A 24,088-nucleotide genomic window follows, 5' to 3' on the forward strand; every position below is an offset into this window, starting at 1 on the left:
GAGGTTTGGCTGCAGGGGGTGGGAGGGAGGGGGTAGCGCTCTGCTCATTACCCCCAGAATTTTCACTTTTACCCCATTTGGGTAATTTACCCCTGTTCCCCGACCACTGTTCTAGAGCCTTTTGTCAACAGCTCACTTTGCCAGAAGTTCCATTGACAAGAAATGCAGGGTGAAGGACTAAGCTGTGAAATGGCTTGTTGACATGTCTCACTGACACGGGTGCTTCTTGCCCACCTTTTGGATTTCACCAAAGGACTGCCAGTTGTTGGACTCGTTTACCGTTTTAAAGGTTAGGTGTGTTTCCTCGGGGTGAAACACAGGATTCCATGCACATTCATTGAAAAAGTGTGGGAGAATCTGGTTCTTGAACATTTTCTGCATAAAGACTATTGTTTTCCTGAAGCATCATCCTACGTCTTGAAGTATAGGCTTGTATATATTGTAAGTGGAATGTGAGAGGTGTGTGGCCTTGCAGTAGGTTTCTCCAAGGCTAACTTTGCTTAGCCGTGTTTTTGTATTCATGCCTAAGCCTGCTAATGGAGGAATGAAATATTTCTGATAGTAACACATTTTGGAGTAACTTTGCTTTAACAATTTTGCGAAACTTTTGGTGGAATTAATTGTATCTCAGTGGGGTTTCTTATACTGTATAGAAATAGTCTAGGCAGATAGTTATCTTTTTTTTTAAAAAGGATGAGTGGCTAGGCTTGATTGTTTTAAGCCTCTTCTGTAAATCTCCTTGGCACAGTGCCCCATGAAGAATTTTTAGAAATTACACATTGACCAGCAACATGTCCATATGAGGTTGCTTTCTAAGTCACAGTAAGTTTTAACAAAGAGGTTTTAATTGGAATAATTACTTTGTTGACTCAAATTGGTTGCTTTTCTAAGTACGATAAATCCCAAGAAGAATTTAAATCCTTGCCTAATTAGTATTCTGTTATTTTATTTTTTGTTAAATACTGAAGGCATTTTTGTTGTGCCTTGGCAGATTTAGGCATTAATACCAAACTTAATTCTTGTGCATAAAGAGTTGGACACAGTCCACTGTAAATGTTTCCTGAAGAAGCTGTTTTAGAAAATAGAAGAGAGTTTGCAGAGTTGCAGAAGGGAAAACAGTTGCTCTGTTGCTCAGCTCCAGTTCATTTCATCAACAGAAATATGCAACAAAATGCTGCAGTGTAGATTGAAAGAAACCAAGCACAAAAATTCAAGATACATAGCCATGTATAATCGGCTATATGTAACTGATGAGAGTTACAGAAAACACAGATGTATGTGTGCAACCCTCATGTTAGGATTCCAGCTAACCGTTCTCTTTTCCAAAATATTCCCTTCCCTCTTGGTAGGTTTCCATTATTTTTTTCCTAACAGTCCACACTCTTTGCCCCTCAAGGATGCTTAGGTTTCATTGAATTGGGTTTTTGGGGCAGGGGGTGGTGGAGTCTTCCTTTGATTTTTCTGTAAAGTTTCTTTTTCTGTGCATCTGCAAACCTTGATGTCCCTTTGACTTTTTTGCAGAAGTTGCTATTTTGATTAAGTAGTTCCACACCTGGTGAATGTGTTTACTGTTAGTATGTAGGATAGGAATATTAATCAGAAAGGAACTGAGGAAGTAGCCTTATACTACGATCATTAGTTCATTAGCCCAGGTATTGTCAGCATTGCCTGTGGCTCATGGGGTTTCTGGTTTGATTCTTTCCTGTAGATTGACCCTGGCCATGTTATCTACCACTGAGTTACAGACATGCTCTTACTGAGTCAAGCCTCTAACTCAGACCTGGGCAAAGTGCAGCCCGCAGGCCACTCCAGTCCGGCCCGCCCATTGCCGCTCCTGTCCAGCCTGCCCGTCATCGCTGAGTGAGCTGGAGCTCACTCAGCACGGCAGTAAGCAAAACTCGCGAGATCTGATGCTGGGGTCTCGAGAGTTTTGACTGTTACTCTTGAGCCGCAGGCTCCGCAGCCTGCAGCTCAAGAGGCCAGAAGCGATCCTTGCGCAGGCGACATGATGACGCATCACATCGCCTGCACGGGATAGAAGACAGAGAGGAAGGCCACAGGGGAAAAGAGGACAGGTGAGTTAGCTCAGTGTCGGGGTTTTTTCCCCCCATTCCCTCATGCGGTGAACGAATTACAGCGCTCACATAATTACCTAGGTCAGCTTTGTAGTTCGTTCACCGCAGGGCCTCACCCAATGGGGGCCTATTACTACCCACAAATTGGGGGCCTATTATTTATTCATGGTTCGGCCCCCGAACACAGTTCATATTTTTCATATGGCCCCCTATAGAAATTAATTGCCCACCCCTGCTCTAACTCAACCTAACTCTTTCCAACCTTCAGATTCCAGATATTTTTAGATTCCAGCTTTCAGAAATCCTGGCCAGCTCAGCTAGTGGAGGAGACTTCTGGGAGTTTTAGTCCAAGAACATCTGAGGACCCAGGGTTGGGAACCACTGCTCTAGCTACTTGTGAAACTGCATCACACATGCCATGAACAGAGAGCCTATGATGGGGGCAACTTTTAGCTCCCCAGATGATCAATTACTGTTCCCATCATCCCCACCCACCGATTGGCTACACTGACTTAGTCTTTCAGCAGCTAGAGTTCAACAACATATGGAAGGCTGAGGTTCTACATCTCCTGCTCTGTGGTAATGACCTAAGCGTGCACTGTAGGGAAGGCCATGCTGGATCACGCCAGAGGTCTGCCATATCTAACATTCATTGTCTAATTAACTAGTCAGATGTTGGGAGTTTACAAGCAAGATTGGAAGACCATTTCTTTTCTCCACTCTTCTACTTGTCTTTAGCATCTGTTAATAGATGGCAGTGCCTTAATAAATGGTGACTCCATAAGTCTCTCATAGCCAAGACAGTTTTTTTCTTTTGTTTTCCTTTTGAAAGCCAAGAAGCTGGTAGCCATGAGAACTCCACAACCAAGTTCAAGGAGAGAGTGAAACAAGTTCTTGCTTCCCTTCTCAATGTGATAATCTTATAAAGCTCATTGTGTGGTGGCCTGGTCAATTGTCTCAGTAGGATAGATACAATTCACACAATAGCATTAGGGACATTTCAAGATTCAGGTGCAGTTAATATCCCTCCTCAAATCAAAGGATTTGTGGCATTTTTGTGAAAAAAATACTTCCCGCATTTGCTTTAATGGATCTTCACTAGATTGTGGTTGATTCATCAGTCTCTATGACATAGATTTGCAATGTTACAGAGGTAAGGGGAAGTTTTGATTTCATTCTGAACATGAATATAGGCGGTGGGATTTAAAAAGGGAATCTTAATGTACGTTAGCGACACTTTATATAATGTAATTAAGGCAATTCAAAAGACTTCCATATTTTAATTATTATTTTACACGTATAACTTCCCTTCAGGGTTATTGTTGAAGTGCCTCATTCTAAGTATTGCTGACCTCATATTTATATCTTCGACAGATATTATAACCTGGTAATGTTCCTTCTATAAGAAATGTGTAGGGCTTCCATTTTGTCTGAGTACTCCTGCAACTTTCACCACCTGTTGGGTTCCTATGACTGTTAACCATGCTAAACCTACAAGAGCTGCTGTAATAATTCAGTTGATTAAATATGTCAAATGCATGAAATATACATAAATGAAATTCAGGAAAGAGGATTATACCTCAGGTGATGCTAACATTGTAACATGCATCCTGGAATAACAAGGCAGGTACAGTAAAATAATTGGTGGTAAAAATAAATCTTGGAAGAGGTTATTACCTTTAAGAGGAATGATGCCATGGTTTTAAAGCTACTTTAACCGCTTCTGGGTATGCTGAACCTAGATTAAGATCCCAAACAATGAACATACAGTTCTGTGCACAGTTCTGTGGTTTGAAGGCATGCTGGCTTGCTTGATTTTGGTGCAGCTTTTTTGTTGAATATTTCTTGGGCGCATTCAACCCATTTATATTAAAATCAGAACACCTGAAAGCAGAAAACAAAAAAGGAGGGAGAAAATACAGTGCATCAAGCTCAGCTTACACAACCTGGCTCCAATATACATTACAATGAAGAAAATATTAGCCCCATAACTAATAATGTAAGGAATTTTGCATAACAGTATCTTAGTCATCTTTCAGGTAAGCTCTTGTGAATGGGTTTTTTTAAGTCTGGTGTAGCTCCTTTGAGTGTTTCAAGCATGCATAGAAGGTGTGGATTCAAAAAGTATGGCTTGGTTTCTAAGATGATTTCTTTAAAAAAAATTCCCTATCAATATTCATCCTAACTTTTCCCCAGTATTTTTTTCCCTGTAACTATGGAGTTCTGCATTGTGGCACTCTGTTGTTCATACATCTCTTCTCAATTTTCTATTCTTTTGGCACCACCTTCGACCTCCAGCACAAATTTCTTGGCCTTTAAATAGCTAAGGAACATTTGATTCTGTACATTGGACAAAAACAAAGAAGAAGAAAACAAGAGTCAAAAACCTTATGGCGTTTTAAAGACTACCTACTATGTTTGAATGTCCCCTTTTTTTTGTTTGCTTTGCTTTTTGTCTGATATGCTTGCACCGACTAACATGGCTAAGCCCTTCAAAATGTATATCACTGCTTCTTAACCTTTTGTCCTCTACTTTTAGACTTCATTAACCAGACCCCTTGGCGGATGGGCAGATAGCTGGGGATTTTGGGAATTGAAGTCCAAAGTATTTGGAGGACCAGAGGTTGAGAACCACTGGTGTAAATGTTCAATTCCCAGAATGCCCTGCCAGCACGGCCAGTGAAATTATTGTCCAAAAGATTTGGTGACAGGTTTGCCTACCAAACCTTGATCTCCATGTCTTTGTCTACTCTACATTCATCTCTCTTTCAGTGATGTTGGTTCTTCCAACTACCATCCAAAGATCTGCATTTTTGAGCAAATCCATGTGTCCTTCCCTTATTTTCCATTTTGTACTAGGAATGCTTCAGGAATAACTATTGATAACAATTCTCTCCTTTCAAAAGGCCTCCTGGAATCTCTGAAAAGGAAGATCAGTGTAATAAAGTATTTGAACAGAGGAAGCAATGTTAAGGAATGTAGGTTCTTCTAAATATTTATCCTGCATAGTTTACAGATTCTTTGATAAAAGTTTCCTTGTAATAGGAAACTGACCTAACATTGTTCCTGTTTTGGTCAGTTAATAGCACACATTCCATGTGGCAATATTAAAAGGATGTGATCGAAGTGACAAACCTTGAACATCATTATTATTGTACAGTAGTTATTCTCATTAATATTGTCTTTCATTTATTATAATCTCTCTGCAGCGGTGGTCTGACAACTCATAGAAAAACACTTGAGCTGTTTTATACAGTGGACCCTTGACTTACAGACGGCTTGACTTACAGACTTTTTGAGTTACAGACTTCTCTGGCCGCAAAATTTAGGTTTGACTTGCAGACTGAGATTTGACTTACTGACCAGAAAAAAAACCAAAATGGAACAAAAACGGCCTGTTACGGGATTAATCGGTTTTCAATGCACTGTAGGTCAATGGAGATTTGACTTACAGACTTCTTGACTTGAGAATCGCCTTCCAATACGGATTAAGTTCTCAAGTCAAGACCCCACTGTACTCAAAACCAAGTGAACAGTCTGGCATTGCAGATGTTCTCATATTTCAACTCGTATCAACTGTGACCATTGGCCATGCTGACCGGTGGCTGATGGCAGAGGGCTTGTAGCACTCACGTGGAGGACTACAAGCATAAGTTCTTATAGTAAAGAGGCCTCAAACTTCTTTGCATACTACGAATGCAAGTATATATGGGATATTTCTAGATGTTCTTGCACCTAATAGACCTAGAATTGCTTATGTTAAATTCAAGTTTGTATCAGTTTCCATTGGACAAATCCAATCTGCTATTCTATAGAGAAAAACTGTAACAAGGAATGAGAATGTACAATCACAGATCTCTCTGGGCCAGTATTCTGTATGCAAAGGATGCAACCATATGCTTTTGGGAATCCTCATGCAGGACAGGAATATAATTGGCCTTCCCACTTATACTCCTCAACAATGGCTGTACAGAAGCAAAACTGCCTAATACTGAAAGTAAGCCTCATAAAATTGGCTACTGCTGGCATTACCTGCCATGAATTTTTCTCAGCCATTTCAAAAGCTGTCTTACTACAATGTGTAGTAATGAATTCCATAGTTCAACTGTATGCTATGGTTTAACTAAGTGCTGCCTAAAGTATGTCTTTATTTCTGACATCAGTCTTTCACCATTTACTTATTTCATTTTTACACCACTTTCCACTCAAAATAGTTCTCGAGGCAGCTTACCAACATTGTAAAAGAGCAGATAGAAAATGGAATCAACCATAAAACTATTAAAGCATGGTGGGTTGGATTTGAACCAAATTGATTTAAATCATGATTTAAATTTCTAGATTTTTTATGATTTAAACTTTTTTTTAAAAGTTTCATTTAAATTGTGCTTTGAATACTTTATTGCTTCATAGCCAGTGAGTCTATATGCATATACAGAAATAAATCACTCTTTAAAATAGTATTTATCATTTAATGTGAATATATATTAACATAAATGGTGATTTACATTGTTTTTTTAAAAAAATCATTGGTGTGTTTTTTTTTAATCCACCCTGCAATAAAGTCAAATCATCTTTCTGCTAACCAGAGTTTGTGGGAATGACTGTTGTTGCTAAAATGTTTCTACTAATTTTGCAGGAAGGTCACCCCGCCTTAATTTTGTAAATGTCATGTCTTCCGTTGTTCATCCCTTTTCTGAGCTAAATAGCCCTAAACACTATGTAGCCTTTCCTCAATTAGATGTTGGTCTGGCCCATGGTCTCTTTGATTGCCCTATTCTGCATCTTTGCCAGCTCTACAATATTCTCTCTCAGGTAGAGTGAAATTTGCATAAAGACATAATGTTGGCTGTTCCAGTTTGATTCCTTTTCTAAGTTCCAATATGGAATTTGGCTTTTGTGCGTTTTCAGTCAGCTAGCTATCACAACCCTGCCAAATGTCAGTCATGATTTCTTACCTACCAGTCCTCTTCTTGACTGATGCATAATGAATGTAAAATCTTTTGACAATTTCGAGTTCTTCATTTACTTCAACACTGAAGTTATATAATTCTTCTGTAGTCATTATTCTTGTTCAGCCATAATGCTGCTTTTGCACTTTCCGCTTTCACCTTCATTGACAGAAATTCAGAGTCACTGCTATGTCACTAATTACAAATACATCTAAAATCTGGTATTACAAATGGCTACTAAAATACAACAAAAGCAATGGAAGCAAAGGCTAGTCAATGAATAATTAAGCACTTGCACACATTTTTGTGGGGAATAAGCAAGTACCACCGAGAAGTGCTTCATTCAATTGAAGACTGACTTCATCAGGAGAATTAAGGTAAAACACTTCAGTTTTACATAAAAATTCCTACTGCAAGCAATGAGAAATGATTCAAGTGTAATTGAGATGGGTTAAGTATATTCTTTAAAAAAAAGCTTTAGATAAGGTGGGAAACCTGGAATCTTGTTTCTGGCCTGGTCAAGATCATCCACTCCTGGTTTTATATTTCTATCCAATCAAAAGAAGTAGATCATGGAATCAGTTGCATGGCTGAGCATGCCTTACTTCTGATTTCTTAATTGTGCCTTTTAGGAGATTGAGAGCTGAATCTGAACACTTAACTGTAAGGAAAAAAATTCTGCAAGGATATGGAAAGTTGTTAAAACTATTATAATCTGCTTGGGAGAAACCTAGCTGTAAAGTAAATGAACTCAGAATAATCTCCATATGTGTCCCAGGTAACAAGGGACTGGGGGATATTTTCTCCGGTATCACTGGTGTTTCTATTGGCTAAGTCATAACAGCGCAAGAATTACATGCTGTTTTTATGGAAAATAGCGTATAACGATTATAGATGTAAAAAACAGGGTTATCAGAAGTGTGAGGAAAATAATGGTGTTGATTTGAGAGTTGTAGTTGCAAGTGATCCCAAAACTAGTCCCAGGAGAGAAAGTTGTGCATTTGTTCTATATTAGCAAGGAATATGGAAATAACTTGAGCACATGCCCTAAAATAAAACAGACGCACAAGGTTTGTATGTCAAGGGGGGAGGGAGGGCTCTGTTTGGCTTCAGAGAGCCTGTGTGTGTATGTGTGTGTGTATATGTGTGTTCCTAATATCTCTTGGGAATATCATGGCAAGAATAAAATCTGTCTTGATGAAAACTTGGGCACACAGGAATTCCCAAAGAGGTACAAGTAGAGTGAACAGAGACCCTTGGAAATGTTACGGTTGTATCTTTTGCATCAGGGGCTGGCAGAACTCTTTCTGTGAGAAAGGGGTGCCAAATATGGTTGCTGTTACAACTTAAGGTGAACGAGTGGTGGATCAGACAGAGACGGTGCAAAGGAAGCATAATGGGAGGCATAGATATTCTGAGACATGACAGAAAAACAACCTCAAATCATCCACTGAAGCTGAATAGTTGGGATATTTGGGAAAGCAAGCAACTTTACACAGAGGAAGGTTAAACTGCGGAATTTGCCACGCATCAAGGGCGAACGTGTTTTCTCCACTTCCCTCTATATTCCTGGTGCCTTTTATGCTGCGTCTTACTTTTTTATTTATTTATTTCAGGTGTAAGGGCAGAGACGGCGGGGTCGAGACGAAGGTAACGGCGTTCCGTGTCTAGTCGCGCTGGCCACGTGACCACGGAAACTGTCTACAGGCAAAATGCTGGCTCTATGGCTTGGAAACGGAGATGAGCACCGCCGCCTAGAGTCTGACACGACTGGACAAATTGTCAAGGGGAACCTTTACCTTTAAGTGCAGAGAATGCTTGCTTTTAAAACACTTCAGTTTTGCCTAAAAATTACTACTAAGAATAATGCCCTATATTGTGAGCCACTTAGTGAGGTTGCTTCTTTTAGCTGAAGCATGGTTTATAAATTAAATAAATAAGTAGATATTGTAAGTTGGAAGATATCTCAATGATTATGTAGTAATTCAACCCCTGTCTGATGCGGAAAAGAGTTCAGCAAACCTGAAGGAAGGCAGATTGTATCTCTCTTCTCTCTCTCTCTCTGTCAAATGAAGATAATTCTGTCCTATATTTGATTAAGTAGCTGTTGTCTACCATCAGTCTCTGATCCTCTGTCTATAAGGTCTCCCAATGCTGTTTTGCTTAGCTGAAACAATACTCTCCCGAATAGCCTATGTAAAGGAAAATGTAATGTGTAGCCTGTATAATTAAATTGTAAACCGCCCGGAGAGTGCTTGTAGCACTATGGGGCGGTATATAACTCCAATAAATAAATAAATAAAAATAAATAAATATTAATATTGACAGCTCTTGGGGGTGAGTGGTTAAAAAACTAACAGACAAACCAAGTTTAGTTGTCAGTCAAAGAAAAGCGTTGTCCTTAACTATCCATCTTATATCTTAAATACAAAGCAAGGTTTGTATTAAACTCCATCCTGCTTATGGTCCACAATGGATTAAGCATAATTTAATCACATAACATGCTGTTCCCATGTTTTACCACTAGGTGTCAGTAACTGCATAGGGCATTTTGGGTACTAGGCTAAGTTCATTCCTAACTCTTCTGTTATACCTCATCCACCCAAGAGGCTTCAACATACCAAGAAATGTCAGGGAGCATTGTTTCCCTCGGAAGAGATCGCTGCGGGCCACTGGAAAAATCACTTGCACTTTGCATGGTGCAAGTGATTTTTCTCCTTTAAACACCAAGGTCTGAAATCTGTAGGACTAATATTTACTTCTGGACAAGCTCTGTGGTTTGTTTATTGCTGTGTTAAACCTGAGATTAGGTCATATTATTGTTTCAAAAAATCTGGAACAAGTGTTGTAGAGAAGTAAAAGAAGGCATGCGCATTGCCCTGATTGTAGGCACAGCGAGTGACAATCGCCCCAGTGAGCCAAGGCCCAATCAATTCACTAATGTCCATAGGATTCAACTGAAAGGCAGGGCATAAATATCTATGGTAAATACAATACATGAGACGGAGGGGGGATTTTTTCACCCTACTGAATCTACAAAAGCATTTCATTTCCCCTTTCATTAAAAAAAAATCTCAAGTTGTTTGCAGTACTTCATTTTCAAACCCACAAAACAAAATTATGTAATAAAAACACAATAGAAGGTAAAGGTTCCCCTTGACATTTAGTCCAGTCATGTCTGACTAGGGCATGGTGCTCATCACCGTTTCCAAGCTGTAGAGCCAGCATTTGTCCAAAGACTGTTTCCATGGTCACGAGGCCAGCGCAACTAGACATGGAACACTGTTACCTTCCCACCGAGGTGGTACCTATTTATCTACTTGCATTTTTACAGGCTTTTGAACTGCTAGGTTGGCAGGAGCTGGGACAAGTGACGGCAGCTCCCTCTGTCTCGTGGATTCGATCTTATGACGGCTGGTCTTCTGACTTTGCAGCACAGAGGCTTCTGCAGTTTAACCCGCAGCTCCACCACAATAGAAGGGGGAAAGATAAAATATTCCCATAGGACCACAGGAGTAACTGGTCTAGGTTGGTCAAGAAAAATCAAGAGTCATTTGGCTTGTCCCATAAATACAGACAAAGACTCTGCCTATACAATCCATATCTTGTATAGCATATGTAGCTATAGTTTTTAAATGTTCTTAAGATCTGATCAAGTGGCAGAGATGAGGGCACAGCCGACAAAGTGGTCTCCTGATCCCTCTGTTCTATCTTTTAATTTCACATTGGCTCTTGACATGAATAGGGATAGGGCCCTGTTTAGTGGAAAGTGGGCAGAAGGTCAACTTCTTGATCCAAATTATAGCAGCTACAGTTTCTATACAATACCTCTGCATTAAGGTTCTTGATTTCAGCAGTTTGTGTGTAGACAGATAGACAAACAGAGAGATACAGAGGGAAGGGTGAATCATAAGAACTACTGGATAGCTCTGTTGTTTAGGTCTCTGGCTGCCAAACCAAAGCAATATAGGTTACAGTATGATAGGCAAGAGTTTAAAAAAGCAAAGCATGTGGCTTATATACCGCATGCTTTAGCACTTTCTGGGTGGTTTACAAGTTAATTATGCAGGCTACAATTCTGCAGTCCTTAATAGAGGAAATTGTACCGTTAAGTTCAAAAGTGGGATCTGAATTCTCAACCCAAGGCCCTTCCAATTTGGGGATTTCCTCTGGAAGCTGGGAACATAGCACCAATACAAAATAAAGGCGAGGAACCTGTGGCCTTCCAGAAGTACTTCTATTGGTTCCAGTCACCAGGACTTGGAGGTTGTTGCCTAACAATCATCTGCAGGGTGCAGGACACCAGTTCTCCATTCCTTTTGTTCACAAGGTAGTTCATTATTCCTGACTCTTTTTCTTCCTTGTGTGATCGTCAGACCTCATTCTTCAAGACCACTCCTCGGATCTGCAGTGCAGAAGCTTACACATCTCAGCAAATTAAAATCCCCAGAATTACAATTCTGGAGGGATCAGAAAAAAACAATGTGTTCAGGGTGTGTGTAGATCCAAAAGAAATGAAATATTATTTTTGAAACAAGGAAAAAAAACTTCACACAAGTTTTCCATCCAAGACTAAAGCAGAAATACAAAATCACTGGGAACTGGGATCCATTAAACTTCCACAAGAGTGTGCCGAACTGACTGCTAATTTGAAAGTTTGTGTCCTTTTCATGGAGTTTTAACTGGTGCAGAACTACTGTCTGCCATTGTCATCTGGATCTTTTAAGAATGTGCATGTTTTATGCAATATTTCTATAGTTGTTACTCCACAGGTCCTTAAACCATGGCCTGTTCATGATGCAGGTGCTGATCTGTAGAAAGTCTGCAGAATTTCTGAGAATATATTTGACCCTGCACTTTGTGCATGTTTCCTGAGAGCAGACATGGAAGCATCCAATTAGCTATCTAGATGGGTGAATCTGCCACTATCTCAAGATTCTTCCATCAAGGGTGTGCAGAAGGATGTCAACTTTGGGAGATTCTTATAAAAAATTGAAAGTAAGCAACATCCTTATTGGTATGTACTCTTTGGAACACCAAACAGGAGTCCCGTGTATGTGACGGCCACTACAAAACATTTACATGGGGTAATTCAGGACAGAAATTGATAAGTGTTTCAAAGTGGATTTCTCTTAATTTTCATTTTTCCCGCTATCATGAGGTTTCTGCAGCCCTGCAACCTACAAATTAGCTTTCATTTGCTCACTGATTAATCATAAGTAAACAAGTACACAATTCATTTGCAAGTTGACTGCACAGGCATGAAAGCTTGGACACAAAAGGGGAAGTTTTTTATTATTTTCTAGTGGTGAAGTTGGTGACTCATCTGTTTCTGCCTTTATACCATGTAGGAAGAGCCAGCGATGTTGGCTGCTTTATCCATTAATATTACATTGCCTAGAAACACTGAACTTTGGTGATCAATGGGGTGACAGAAATTGTAACCAGATCACCATCATGTACAACAGACATTGTCAAATATTGCTCTTGGAATAACACCTGATCTATGGAAGGAAATCATCCACAACATTGCTATTCATAAAAGCAAGCTCCTGGCTACTATAAGAGGATAAGTGGGCTGTAGGTATGATTGAGAAATGCTAAGGACATCTTAAACCCGACAGGAGAATTGTAGAAGGAGATTCTACAATTCTTGGCTTTCTTGAACTACAACTACCAGAATTCTCTAGCTTTCTAGGGGGATTCTGGAAGATCTTCTCAATAAGTAAATTCTCAAAGCCCTGAAGCTGAATTTTGGAATTCTTAACATGCTGGATTTTGTCTTACCTCAAGGGAACAGAGGTGATACTACTGAAAACCTCCGGCTGTTTATACAGAATGTGAATAACAGCAGCCCTTGGAGATCAAGAAATGTAGTCTGCCTTTCCACTTAAAAAGACACTTAAAATGGCAAACAATACAGCTTAAAAGCAAAATGTGGTTGAAACATAATACAGTGGTGCCTCGCTTAACGAGTGCACCGTATAGCGATGTTTCCGTATAGTGATCCCTTTTTCGGGATTGCTATACGGAAACATCCCCGATCGTCGCAATGGGGAAAACCTGCATTGCGAAGATCGGGTATTGCGGCGGCCATTTAGATCAGCGGTTCCAAAATGGCCGCCGGAAGCCCGGAAATGGCTGCCGGCAGCCGTTTTCGCGCCCTGCCCTCGCTTAGCGAAGGCGCGAAAATGGCTGCCGGCAATTGGAATCCTCGCTGAACGGGTAAGTAACAAAGGTATTGGAACGCATTAAACGAAGTTTAATGAGTTTCAATACATTTCCCCTACCCGTTTAGCGACAATTTCGCATAAACGGGGCACCACTGTAACAACAACAACAACAACAACAACAACAACAACAACAACAACAACAACAACAACAACAACAACAACAACAACAACAACAACAACAACAACAACAACAACAACAACAACAACAAATAACATGGTAAAAACTGGAGCAATGAAAAATGTAAGCCAGAATCCATTGCGAGTGTTTCAGTACTTCGGGAGATACTGGGGAAGTACTCGGCACCTTTGTATGCATATGGAAACTTTATTAGTATCAGTGGATGCTCCTCATGATTTCTGCATCCACAAACCCAGGCACTTCTCTCCATTCCTCCATCCTCTGCCTATATATCTCAATCTGGTATTACTTAAGCTTAACCAATAGAGCAGCCAGGTCTCCCTTGTCAAAAATGCTGTTGTTTTTTCGACTTATATACTGCCCCATATAGGGTTGTGGTGGCACTGCAGGTTAAACCGCAGAAGCCTCTGTGCTGCAAGGTCAGAAGACCTTCAGTCATAAGATCGAATCCACGCGACGGATTGAGCCCCCGTCGCTTGTCCCAGCTCCCACCAACCTAGCGATTCGAAAGCATGCAAAATGCAAAAATGCGAGTAGATAAATAGGTACCACCACGGTGGGAAGGTAACAGCGTTCCGTGTCTAGTCGCGCTGGCCACGTGACCATGGAAGATTGTCTTTGGACAAGCACTAGCTCTATGGCTTGGAAACGGAGATGAGCACTGCCCCCTAGAGTCAGACACGACTGGACAAATTGTCAAGGGGAACCTTTACTGCCCCATAATGCTAGAGCACTCTCTGGGCAGTTTACAACATAATTATGCAAGGAACACTTCCCTCACCGCCAGTGAGCTGAGTACTCATTTTGCTGATCTCAGAAAGATGGAAGGCTGAGTCAACCTTGATGCCAGCAGGCTCAACCTTCCTGAACCTGCTGGGATCAAACTCAAGGTCATGAGCAGAGGCTTGACTGCAGTACTGCAGTTTGACCACTGGGCCACAGGGCTCCGGAGAGATAAAGTGACATCTCTGGAGGGATAAAGAAAGTTTATCCTTTGTATAAGGGGACAGGGAAGGGGTGAAAGAGAAATCCACAGGGTCATGGACAGTGGGCATTCACTGCTCTGTGAGTATGCCGTCTGATCTGGTGGAAATACAGGAGACTGTACAGAGTATGTTTCCTTCCCACATCTCCTCAGGCATCTGAGATGAAAGCTCAAAGTCTGAAGTCTCAAAACCACCTATGTCTGGCACCTCCGTGAATGCCAGATGAATTCCTGCTTAAGCTAAGAACAAGCAAACACTTCCATTCCTTCAGGCGGCAAAGCAGGTGGAGAAATAGCTTTCCCCTTCTGCAGCCCTGAGAAAGTGGCTGAGAAAAGGAGGAAGCCCCTTATCATCCAGGTAAGTCAGGTGTAACTGTCTTCTTAGGCCAACGTCTACTGCTTGACAAATAGCTGATGACATCATCCTCTGTTGTAAACAGCCAAATCATTTCCCCCCTCAGCTTTAGGTTCAAAAGGACCATTAAGGCAAGGGAAAATTGCCAAGGAACATATTTGTATTTTGGCAGAGCCGGCTTTCCTACTTAGAAACTGTGTTTGTCTTCATGGGATTACACTGTGTATTGCTACTGCCTCACAACAGATTTCATGTTAGGGTCCACAGCCCCCCCCCAAAGAAAACAGAAACAAGCTCAATTCTCCAAGAAGCACACTGAGGTTCAAAATATCTGTTTTTACTTTCACTTTTATTTTGATGATGATGGAAGTACGTAGGTGACTGTGGACGATTAAGCATGTAGACAGTGAGAAAAAGAGCAGAAGCCAATGTGGGTTACTTCTCGTCCTGTTTTCTGTTACTTAAAAAAACAAAACATATCAGGATTGATAAGAGAAAGTCACAAAGCCTGAAAGATTCCCAGAGAAACAGCTTTCAAAATGCTGGAACACCCTTACAAAGTGTTTGTTAAAAGTACACTTCTCCCTTCAACAATGCTGGGGTTAGGGGCGCCGGACTCCCGTGTCATTCAAAATCCATGTATAACTCTTGTGTCTCCAAATACATAACAACAAAGCCTGAACAGTGGATTAACACCCACACCTACTTATGTAGAGAACACTTTCTCTATTGGGGTTCTCTTCCATAGCATTGACAATCCTTTCCATACAATGCTGTGCATAATAAGCCTTAAAAGGTCCTTATGATTAGAGATAAACTGTGTTTGGGGGCAAGTAGACCACTCATGAGTAGAGAAGACTCCTTGGAAAAGCCCCTGATGTTATGAAAGTGTGAAAGCAAAAGGAGAAGGGGATGACAGAGGATGAGATGGCTGGACAGTGTCATGGAAGTGACCAACATGAATTTGACCCAACGCCGGGAGGCAGTGGAAGACAGGAGGGCCTGGTATGCACTGGTCCATGGGGTCACGAAGAGTCGGACACGACTTAATGACTAAACAACAACAACAAAAGACTACTTTGGTGTCTTCAGTGTTGAATTCATGGGGTTCTGGGTGACTAGAGGCAGAGTATTAACTGAATTTTTTTACTGAAATTAAATGGATTGATTGGAAAAAATCTGTGTATACCCTGTGTCACTAGCAAAGGTGGCTTGCTACATCCAGCACTCTCATTCACTTTTGCTCTCCAAATGTGATTTTTTTTAAAAAAAATCTTAATTGTCTGCTCACCTCCAGGAGCTCAGTGTTGGTTGCCACATTAGTTGAGTTCCATGTTCTGCACAGTTAGAGTTTTGAGTAGGGCTGTAGATAGGGTGTGCAATGGATGCTTGGCCCTAGGGCACCAAAACCTAGGAATGAATTTACTAGTGAATGTTGGGAGAATAAACAGCAAAACCTCCTGGCTCCATTCACTTCCTCCCCCCCCCTTTTTTTTTTGTTTGGGGGGGAGCATAAATGTTCTTTTGCTTTGAGAGGGAGGGCTGACATTCCTTCTCTTTTTTAACTCGAGGCTGACATCTAAGCCTCACAATGAGATGGGAGATGGTGCTGCTTGTCCATGTACCAAAATCGCAACTTTCTTGCTTTTGGTGGGCACGCTATGTACCGTATGTTGAGAATTCAACTCTCCCTGGATATTATTTGGTCTTTTCTAGAGAGAGATTCAACTGCTTACCATCCACAGTTTTGAAGGTCTGTTTCTCTGGTATTCTTTGTCGTGAAAGAGTACCTTTGTGGGAAGGGGATTCGACAGTTGTTGGTTCATCTTCATTTTGTGTGTAATTTCTATTGTGCGGAAGACTAAGCCCAACTCTTAACCTCTGTCCTCTTGAAGTACCCATGCGGGACCCTCAGTTGGTATCTGACGTATCTTTCGGCAAATGGGAATAAATCAGTTACAGAAAAAGTCTCCGTATTCCTTTTTCTTAATCATAAAAACATAGAAGAAAATTATTTCTCCCCAAACCTGACTCAATTTTACAGTGTTTCTGTGTTTCTCCGTTCTTTGTTTGTATGGGGACCACAGTTATGATATTTAGTTTGTATTATATATATATATATATATATATGGGAGGTACTATGTTCTATGCTTCTTTGGGTATTACATTTTACTGCTACCACTGGCATTTGAAGTTATTGATAATTCTTTTCTACATTATGTCATTTTTAACAGACTTGTTCTGTGTTACCCTTTTTAAGTGTCTGATTATAAAGAACCTTCAACCTTGAAAAAATATTGCTACTTACAGCTCTGGGTTTAAGATTAGAATATCCTTTTTTTAAAAAAAAGAGGGACATGGTGGCTCTGCAGGTTAAACTGCAGAAGCCTCTGTGCTGCAAGGTCAGAAGACCTGCAGTCGTGAGATCGAATCCACATGACGGAGTGAGCTCCCGTCACTTGTCCCAGCTCCTGCCAACGTAGCAGTTTGAAAGCATGTAAAAATACAAGTAGATAAATAGGTACCACCTTGGTGGGAATGTAATGGTGTTCCATGTCTAGTCGTGCTGGCCACGTGACCATGGAAACAGTCTTCGGACAAAGGCTGGCTCTATGGCTTGGAAATGGGGATGAGCACCACCCCCTAGAGTCAGACACAACTGGACTAAATGTCAAGGGGAACCTTTACTTTATCCTTGCAACAAGAAGAAGAAGAAGAAGAAGAAGAAGAAGAAGACAAACCCTGCCTATTGTGTTGCCTTGTTAGTGGTGGCCAGGACCAACTGGATGTGACATTTTAGAGTGTCTATAAAATAAAAACTGCCTTATTGCCAGGTCGAGTACCTTGATGAACTTAAAACATTTCTTCTTGTGTGCCTTGCTATTTTGCACTTGGCCTCCAGCGCACACACTCATTTCTTCTTTCAGTCTCACTGTTATATTATTTCCCCCTTCTCCCCACCTACAACTTCCCTTCACATCTGCTGTTGCTGTTGGAGTTTCTTGAAGAGAGAGAGGAAGAAAGAAGGAGGGGGTCTAACGTGCACCTGGCATGAAAAGTAAACCTCTCCAGACTGGGGCTGTATTTATCCCTGTAAGTTGAGTGTTTCTCAGGCTGTTTTGCCTCATAGCAAAAACTGTTTGGGTTAAAAGTTCCAGACATAATACCATATAAAAAGGTGGTGGCCAAAACATACTTAATGGGCATTTTGTGCCCTGTGGAGAAAAAGGGGGGGCGAATATTATACTGGTCCAGCTGTCATGTTGCAAAACAGTGTCCCTTGTCAAAACTGTTGTTTTATCAACTTATATACTGCCCCATATAGGGTTGTAGTGGCACTGTGGGTTAAACCGCAGAAGCCTCTGTGCTGCAAGGTCTGTGCTGGGGTTCTGATGAAATTATTTCAGAAGAAAGTCTTCCATTGTGGAGCTCTGCCAGGATGCTCCATTCAGAGCGAGGGCTGGAATTGTTCTCACTTCACTCTGAATGGGCTGTGTGACTGTGTCCCCTTGTCAAACCTGATTTCATGGTACAACATCATCCTAGCCACAAAAGGATTCCCCCAATACTTGGGTTTATAATACAGAGCTCACGTAATGGTCAAGATAGGGGGGTCAAAGTTCCCAAAGCCGATGCTGACTAGTAAGTGGACAAATTTCGCTAACCTCTAACAAAAGGAAAACAAAAACTACATTTCACTTCTAAATTTCAGGTAGTGCCCTCATTTCACCTGAGCAATAAATCGGCCACTTAGATAACAATCCAATGTATTTTATTATATTGCTTTTATGCTATTTTTTAATTGTTAGCCGGCCAGAGTAGACTTGAGTCTAAATGGGCGGGGTATAAATAAATAAATAAATAAATAAATAAATAAATAAATAAATAAATAAATACATACATACATACATACATACATACATACATACATACATACATACATACATACATACATACATACATACATTTTATTTTATTTTATTGTTTGTTGGATTTCTATACCACCCAATTAGTGAAAAACACCACTCCAGCAGTGTACATCATAAAACAACAAGACCCCAATCTCCCGGTCCACCACCCTGATTTCAAGCTATCAATAACAATAAAAATAGTCATAAAGCAAAGTGTGTTGCTTATATATTGCCCCATAGTGCTTAAAGCACTCTCCGGGCAGTTTACAAGTTAATTCTGCAGGCTACACATTGTGCCCCCCTTGGCAAGCTGGGTACTCATTTTCCTGACCTCAGAAGGATGGAAGGATGAGTGAACCTTCATCCCAGTTCGTGAGCAGAGTTTTGGATTTTATCCATTGTCTAATTAGGAGAAAGTTTATTTTTAATAGATATTTTAAAGCATTTTAGAGGCATTTTGATGGGAATTTATCAAGTTTTATATATTCCTTTATTACTTTTAAGGTGGTTGTGTGTGTGTGTGTGTGTGTGTGTGTATAAAATCACCTTAGAATATATATAAAAGTAACAAAAAGTAACTAAAACAATGGGTCTTATAAGGCATATCTCCACTATGACCTTGTGGTAGATGGTTTACAGCACACCTAGGGTGCAACGAGACAGCCATATTAGCCAAGTCTGGATTAGCCAAGATCACTGAGAGGTGTTAAATTATTTGGACTGATCTTTGCATTCACCTACAAAGATTGACCACATGATACCTCAAATGATCCTGTTAAGCATGATCAAGAGTTGTTTCCCTTTAAAAGGATACCTTCTAATTTCTCAAGATCATTAAGTGGCTTAGGCAAAGCACAGAGAAGGAAACTGCTTAACGTTCTAGAGAAACAGAAATTTTCCTTTCCACTCACCTTTGTAAGGAAAGGGAGAGGAAATTTTGCATTTCTTTTGAATTGTTGCAAACTGACAGAGCACATAAATGATTCTTTGAGAGGGCCTTAAAAAACCTTTTCAAGGCATTTCTGAGGTGTTAGCAACAAGTAGAAAAGAAATGCAAAACTTCCTCTTTCTTCTCCTCCAAAGACAAGCAGCAAGGAAGCTTCCCATTTCTGAAGATAGTTAAGTGGCTTCAATGAAGGGACAGCCAACAGCTGCTTTGGTTTGATCCCGGCTATCACATAGGGTAGAACCGAACCAAAATAGACCTAGTATTATGGAAGTAAATGAATAGTCTTCTAGGAATAACCAATGAGGAATTCCTTTGCCCTGTTGAGGATGTTTCAGGGCCAATTTAGACCAAACTGTTAGCAAGCCATTAGAGTCAGGGCTCTGTTCAAAAATAAAAGAGTGTGTTTTTATCCTAACATGACCGTCCCTCCATTGGAATTTTGCACATTAACTTGCCTTCATTTTATAATTGGTCAAGCTTTGTGTGCAAATCTGCCATCCCAGCAATCTACCTTTAATGCATTTGCTTGCCTGGAGGGAATATGTTTTAAGAGCAGCAAATATGTATTTCTTTTAATGTGGGAACTGACCCTCACTGATGTTTTGAATGATGGAGATGGCAGTGGTCTATGGGCAGGCACATGTTTTCCAGAAATAGAAGGAAATTCCTAATCAGTAATCACAAGTTTGTGGAGCTCTTTGTTTAAAAGGCAGTGCTTAGAAAAATAAATAGTTGCCTCCAGATGGAAGAAGTGCATTTTAATGAATAATTATAAATGGGATGGAAGACTTTGGGGTGGGTAGCTTTCGTCTAAGCTTCAGAGAAGGCATCAAGTAATTGCTGTGAGGGATGAGCTACTTAAAGGGTCCATAAAATTTGAGTATTTTAACTGGAATTAGATTTAGAAAAGATGCAGCAATTGTATTATTAGGATTAGGATTCCTAGGATTGCATTATTAGGGTTATTACTAGGATTACTAGAAGATATTAGAGGAAAGTATGGTGGGTTTGTTACAATATTAGTGGCAAATGAAATTGTTTGAGCATGATGCCCGGGGCGGGGGAGGGGACAACTATGAATCATCATCATCATCATCTTAGAACTGCTGAACTAGAAGGACTGTAGGGATCATCGAGTCCAGCCCCTGTCAAGGAGGCACAGTGGGGAATTAAACCCCCAACTTCCACAGCCAGCTATCCAGCAATTCAATGGGAACATATGGAGATATATCCTAATATATAATATTAGGAAGAAGAAAGGGGGCCTGCAGAAAAATGTTGAGTGTCCCAGCAATGACAGCTAGCATGCTGTGTTGTGTATTGATGGTTCCTTCAGCCTTTTCCATTCTCTAAGGGTGGCCACTTACACATCACCAAAGGAAGAACAAAAGAAGATGCTGATTTTTGATAAAACTGCATATGCTATCCTATCATTTTAGCAGAATTATAGTGTATTTCACTTGAGTGGGGAAGGCAGTCACTGGGGAAATTTTGTGTCTGCTGTAAGACTAAGGATGCGTAGCCAACTTCAGGGTCTCTGATCTCCCTCCTTATGGTTCTGCATCTTTACCTCAGACCTGCGACGGGACAGTCTTTCGCTGGCAGCCTTTCAAACAGATGACTGTGCCATGTATAAGAGGTCCATGTGGCCACCTCACGTCTCTTGCATTCCATTGCCTGAGGGCAGGAGGCCATGCCCCCCCACCCCAGCCACAAAGGCAGCAGGACATGAAGGACACCTGTAACAAAATGATCCTTGTCAAGAGGTGGTTGGTATGTCTTGCATATCTCTTCACTGGTGCAGTTGGGAAAGGAAGGGCTTCAGCCATGTCAGGTTCCCTGCCTGGGGCTCAGTTAATGGAGCCACAGGGCTGTGTACTCTTTCTGTGCTTATTCTGCAGGTGAGCCATTGTGGCCTTCCTGATATTTTTACGCCTACAGCTCTCATCCTTCTGTGCCTTTGGGGGGGGTGCTCCCAAGCAGAACATGAAACAGGACTTTATGACATTTCTATAACTCTCTAGCCTCTGTGCCCATCTTTCAGGAAAACATTGATGACACCTCTGTCGTTGATGCATTTTTTTTTTTTTGTACAAATTGCCCTCCAGCCGAAGATGGTAAGGAGGAAGAATTCTTCCCACTGCAAATTTGAATGCTCCTCTTCCAACCCAACCTCAGCAACTTTCCTTCTGAAATTTTGCAGGTTTCTCCACTAGGGCTAGATTTTAAAAATGTTATTTTTCTATACAAGATGTATGTAGCATTCACCCCTTGTTATGCAAAATAAGTCATGTATTATTCATGTTGTATGTTAATGTTGTTGAGAGGCGGAGCCGAGAGAGAGGTTAAAAAGGCGGAGCCTGAGAGGAGGAGTCAGTTAGTCAAGATTCAGTCAGGAGTGAGTTGGAGGGAGTAGAGTTGAGTCCAGAGTTAGAGAGAGAGATACTGTAGAGAGAGATAGTTGGGAGAGCTGACGTGTGATTAGTCTGAGGAGTGAATTGAGAGATTTAAATAGAACATTGATGCTTGATGAACCTGAAGCAAATACTTATGAATCATTAAAGAAACATCTGTAATTAATAAACCTGTTTTTAGAAAAAGTGAAAACTGAATGGACCTTCATCTTTCCTAAGTAAAGTACGTTGATTTAGTGATCATCTGGTGGCAGCGTGTGAAAAGGTGTTTAGTTTGCCTTTGTGTGCCCTGTGCTTGGAAGACACACAGGGGCCACGAGGGGCAAATGTCACAATGTATTTCACGCAGGGCGTTCTAACGGGAAGGATAGAATATGTCGTCCAAAACGTGTGGAAGGTACCAGTCTCAACAAGGCTATCCAACATAGTTGGGCCCTCCTTTGAATTGTCCCTTTCTTGCATCCACATGTTCCATCCATTAACTGCTCGATAGCTCAGTGGTTTAGGCATCTGGCTGTGGAGCCAGAGGTTGGGAGTTCAATTCCCCACTGTGCCTCCTTGACAGAAGCTGAACTCAATGATCCATAGGGTCCTTTCCACCTCTGCAGTTCTAAGATGATTATGGTTACTGTTATTATTATTTAAAATGTCATATTTTTTCTCTGTACACAATCCCATACAACATCTCTTTAGCAATACACCTGCTTTTCAGCATGGAAGTACGTCGTTTAAACACCGCTAGGCAATATCCATTCAGAGTTCCATGCAGTTAATGGAGCACTAAAGTGACACAGATTATTACTTAAGCTATCAGGAGGCAAACCAATTGGATGACTTCCATCTGTTGAAATGAATGATTAAACAAAATGCCCGTGTTTGTAAGAAGGACCTATAAATGGAGGGATGGGGGATAAGCAATTATCTTTAAACTAGCCCCCCACCCCCAGAAAAAGCTTAATCAGCTCATAATCAGGAGGGAAGACGCTAACAACACCCCTCTCATCAACCAAAGCTTTGGTTTGACCCTTTTTCTTTTAGATTTGCCAGATTTACAAAATGTGTGATGATTTGCTAAAAACCTAATGGATGGCGTCCATCTTTCATCTCTGCCCCTTATTAAGTCCATCAGGTCTATTTGTTTTTCATTTCAAGTTAAGAGCTTCCTCAGTCCTTCAAGGCAAACACATCTGGTTCTGCTCTGGAGTTGTGACCTGACACCCACATATTATCAAGTTGAGCAGCAAAAGTGAAACCACTTCAAATTTCTTGTTTTTGATCATGCATTCCATAAGTCGCTCACTTGTTTCTATCTCCACAAGCTAATGAGAAACAAGCCATGTCCTTCCACCTCCTCCAAGTTGACCTAGAGATCCTAGAATTTAAAACTAACTCATTGGCACATCTCATTATACAGCTCCAACTACAGTATTTTGAAGGTTAATCTAGTCTCCTATAACAGAGGGACTTGAACTAATATCAATAGATGATTGTCTGGTACATAATTAATTCATTCTTCAGCTGTTGTAAACCTGCCAGGCTGCAACAGCTTTCTGTTACTCCCCAATGAAATAAGGATGGATTTTTTTTTCAAGTGTCAGGGTTTTGATAGATCATTGTCAGAGATCTGTGTATCATCATATGCAATTAATAGTTTTATGATATATATATATGTGAAGAGGATCCAGATTTCAGAGTGTTTTTGCAAGGAGAATCTTGGCCTCGGACACAATACATGCATAGGCAAGAGAAACATACTGTACTGGATTCAAAGTTTGTAAGACAAGAGCCTAAAAAATAGGGTTACCTATACTGCATCCTAAGCAAGAATCCATATTATGTGCCAATGATATTTTAACTACACAAAATAATAGCCAAATTTTGCTGCTTAAAAGCCTCATGTGTAGATTCAGTAAATGCATACGGGCTTAAATTGGGTCAGGGTGTTACATTCAACTCTGGTGGCAGATTTGATGGCTGATTTAGTCTGCCATTTTATTTCTACTCTCTGGAACTGGGGTGAGGTGAAGTCATATCTATCTATCTATCTATCTATCTATCTATCTATCTATCTATCTATC

The sequence above is a fragment of the Pogona vitticeps genome, chromosome 2 (genome assembly GCF_051106095.1).
Source record: "Pogona vitticeps strain Pit_001003342236 chromosome 2, PviZW2.1, whole genome shotgun sequence".
NCBI lineage: Eukaryota > Metazoa > Chordata > Lepidosauria > Squamata > Agamidae > Pogona > Pogona vitticeps.